This window comes from Herpailurus yagouaroundi, unplaced genomic scaffold (genome assembly GCF_014898765.1).
Source record: "Herpailurus yagouaroundi ecotype Mexico unplaced genomic scaffold, PumYag 28, whole genome shotgun sequence".
NCBI lineage: Eukaryota > Metazoa > Chordata > Mammalia > Carnivora > Felidae > Herpailurus > Herpailurus yagouaroundi.
Window position 1 is genome coordinate 113886925 of NW_024412376.1, and position 4409 is coordinate 113891333.

Consider the following 4409-nt stretch of genomic DNA (forward strand, 5'->3'; position numbering starts at 1 on the left):
TCTCTCTCTCTCGGTCTCTCGGAGTCTCTCTCTCTCTCTCTCTCTCGGTCTCTCGGTCTCTCGGAATCTCTGTCTCTCTCTCTCGGTCTCTCGGTCTCTCGGAGTCTCTGTCTCTGTCTCTCTCGGAGTGTCTCTCTCGGAGTCTCTCTCTCTCTCTCTCTCTCTCTCTCGGTCTCTCGGTCTGTCTCTCCGTTTCACGTGCACTCACTCTCTGGCTCTCTCAAACAAAATTAAAAAAAATTTTACTTGGAGGAGAATTTTAATAGTTGAGCCAAAAGTGTTACTTAAAACCAAGTTAAGATAAAATCATAAGAGACAATGTTGCCTAAGAAAAATCATGAAAGGAGATAAAATGTTACAAGTAGTTTTGCTTAATAACCATAAAGGGGAAACTATGATAGGAAAGATTAATCTGGCAAAAGGAAACTTGAAAATTCGGGGATGGGACCTCAAGGGTTCAGATCATAGCAGTATTTCAAATGGATTAAGAATCACTTAGAAATCAAAAATGCAGCTTCCTTGGCACCATTCTCTGATATTCTGATTCAGATTTGGGGATAAATCATCTGTATTTTAGGGGAAAAAAATCTATTCTAAACAAGCATCCCATGTACTTTTGCAACAGTTAGTACATGTATATCTATATACATTGCTTTAGACTTTTTCATGACCTACTCAATTATATTTATCCTTAGGAAATACTGAAGTAAGAGAAGTGATGAAATTCCAATAGATTATGAGTTTAGGTTAAAGAGGTCTCTAGTTAAAAGCATGCCACATAAGTGTAGGTAGAAGTAAGTGAGGGGCACCTGGGTGGCTTAGTTGATTAAGCACCAGACTTCAGCTCAGGTCATGATCTCATGGTTCATGAGTTCGAGCCCTGCATCAGGCTCTGTGCTGACAACTCAGAGCCTGGAGCCTGCTTCAGATTCTGTGTCTCCCTCTCTCTCTGCCCGTCACCCATTTGCTCTCTCTCTCTCTCTTTCTCTCAAAAATAAACATTAAAAAAAAGTAAGTGAAAGAAATATTTATTTTTCTTTTAAAAATGAAGAATAGAGAATTGAATTGAATTTGGACTTATGTAATAAAGTGTAAAAACTGAAGCTATAAAGGAGTTAGGAAATAGTAGTAGATAGCTTCCACATGATCAAGGAAGTTTCTACACAGTCCGGAATAGCTGAGAAAGTCTATGTGACTTTTCCAATGTTCATATGAATCACTAGAGGGCAACATCTACTATACCTTTAAGATCACTTATCACAGAATTGTTTGTAGTTACAGAGCATGAATGCAGAGCCTGAACTAGCAGAAGTGAGAAAGATAAAAGCTGCAACTAGAATTACTGAGAAACTCCTCAGATAATTTAGCTAACTGCATGAGGCCATCAGTAGCAGTTATTTACCTACTGAACGAATTAAGGCTTTCTTCCTAATTTGGGGAAAAAATCAAGTAGACACAGTCCTTGTCCTCTAAAAGCCATGTACACATCCATGTAGAATATAAAACAGAGTCCTGAAAAATGGAGTCCTTTTCTTTCAAATATGCATTAGTTCTAGAAGAATCCCTTTTCTCTTTATGGAGTGTCCTGTCTGTACAGAGTGTACCCTAGCTTTATTCTTTATATTGTATTATTTGGGCTCACTTCCTCCTTGCTTAGATTTTTTTAAAAAGGAAAGAAACTTCCAATGAGGAAAGAGCCAGTAACCGACTTCCTTTTTACCAGAATCAAAGAGAAAAAAAATCACCTTAAAAATCATAGCTCTGATTTGCACATTTCAAGTATTTTTCATAAGTTTATATCCAGACAATTATTTTATTGTTTGAACGATTAAATGTTATAAAACCATTTTGGAGGAAAGTTGGTTAGAAGAATAAATGAATGAATAAAAATACACATTGATGAAATGTTCTGACCCTGAAAGATTGAGAAAAAGAGGGGAAATGCTTAGAGACCAGAGATGGGGAAAACTACAGATACGGAAGTAGGGAAACTGAACTGAGTGAAAAAGACCTACATGTCTTAAACGGGAACGTTATGTTCTAAAAGAAGCAAAGCCCATCTTTTAATTATTAAGAGATGTATAATCTAATTCTGCTGTTTTAAATTTTTTTAACGTTTTTTATTTATTTTTGAGACAGAGAGAGACAGAGCATGAACGGGGGAGGGACAGAGAGAGAGGGAGACACAGAATCTGAAACAGCCTCCAGGCCCTGAGCCATCAGCCCAGAGCCGGACGCGGGGCTCGAACTCACGGACCGCGAGATCGTGACCCGAGCTGAAGTCGGACGCTTAACCAACTGAGCCACCCAGGCGCCCCTAATTCTGCTGTTTTAAATACAGCGGATGGATAGCTACCAGTTAAGTTTTCCGGACTTCATGTGGGCGAGACAATATACTTTATACTACTTTATCTTCTCAAGAAATTTATGGGACCAGAGCTACCACCACATACATCTTATGCATGGGAAAACTGATGTTTGGTAGGTTAATTTACCGGAAGAGCGGAAACATCTGAGCAATGAGTTCAGACCCTGAAGTCTTAACCACTCTGCTTTTCTCCTTCTATGGATAGAGGTTATCTCGATAGGAGAAGACTATAGTATTCCTAAAATACAGTATACCTAAAAATCTACATGGAAACATCATCCAGGCCCATATTGCTCCTACAATATATGAAGTATTGAAATACTTTGTATAAAGTTAATTTGGCTTACTTGAAATTGAGCCCATGTTTACTATTTTTAATCTAGGCATATTAATTAGCACTATTCAGAGTTAGAGAATATTTGTTCAAATCCATCCATTTTTGTGATTTTAGGGAAACAGCGGGAGCCTTGAAGGAAGAATTATGCTTTCATCCATTAATTTAATACTATTTAAATACTTTTTAAATACTACTTTTAGAAGGCATTTGTGGATGCTAGAGGAAAAATAAGGCATGTCAGCCTTAAAGAAATTGAATAGTTTCTGCCTTATCTCTGACTTGATATCCTAGAATTTCATTTTGCTGTTGAATTAAGCCACTGGTCAGTGAAACTATATGAAAGAGAAAAAGTCGCAAACAAGTGAACACCGTGAATCTCTGAGATTCTGCCAGAGACACACCATGACCGAGACCGCACACAATCTGGGGAGGGGCAGAGAGAGAATCCGAAGCAGGCGCATGCTATAGTAACAGATAATCCCCAATCAATAGCTTAAAGCTAAAGCTTTATTTTTTTACTTACGCTATTATTCCTGTGTGGATCAAATGAGAGCTCTGCCTCCAGACAGACATCATCCTCACTCTTGAAGCAGCCTACCCCAGGACCTACCTTCTTGACCATTGAACTTGGCAAAAGGGAGAAGAGAACTCTGAAGCGTCTCACCTCAGCATTATATATTTTGGACTGCAGGTAGTTTATAATGCATTGCCTAGAATTACGTAGCCCTGCTTAACTTACATGGGAACTCTCTTGAAAAGAGCAATCCAGTGTATTTCTAGAATGAAGAAAAAACAAGTCATGTGAATGACAGTAGTGACAACCATATTCCTTTAACAACAACAACAACAACAACAACAAAACCTTTTTACCCAAATAAGATACTTAAATTGTACACATAGTTTGGAAAAACAGAGTTAAAACTTTTGACAACATGGAAATATTTTAAGGGTAAAATTTAAGCCATTGATACCTTAGATGTATGTTGTTTTAAGTTAAAAAAAACTAACGTTTGTTTATTTTTTGAGAGAGTCAGAGACAGAGACAGGGTGAGCAGGGGAAGGGCAGAGAGAGAGAGAGGGAGACAGAATCAGAAGCAGGCTTCAGACTCTGAGCTGTCAGTACAGAGCCCAACACGGTGTCGAACTCACTACCTGCAAGATCATGACCTGAGCCAAAGTTGGAAGCTCCACCAGCTGAACCACCCAGGCGCCCCTAGAGGATCTTTTCAAATTAAGCTTAGAAGAAAAAGAAAATAACAGAAATTCTTTTTGTCTGTCCAGATTAACTTTGAAAATAGAAGTTCTTATCCCAGTGTGACAGGCTGATGTGAGTGTGTGTGTGTGTCTTTAGTAAATACAGGTAAAGTTTACAGGTCCAAAAACTATAAAACTTTGAGGCAGATCTATAGTGCTTTTGTGTGATGGTTCAAGATAACTTGGTGGTCTCTCAACTTCTCTATTTAAATAACTTTCAAATTTAATTGTGTACATATGTCTAAGAGAAATTTGTTTTCACCATACTAATAGGTAGTTTGGCATTGCTAATGACTTTTTTAAAGAAATCCTATATACATTCCATTTTTTATTTCATTGTTTTCATAAAAGACCTTTGCTTTCTTGTACCCAAATTCCATGTAATAGTTACTCTTCCAGTAACTCTTATGGTATATTTTGTTCATTAAAAAGGACTTCGGAGGTTTTTAA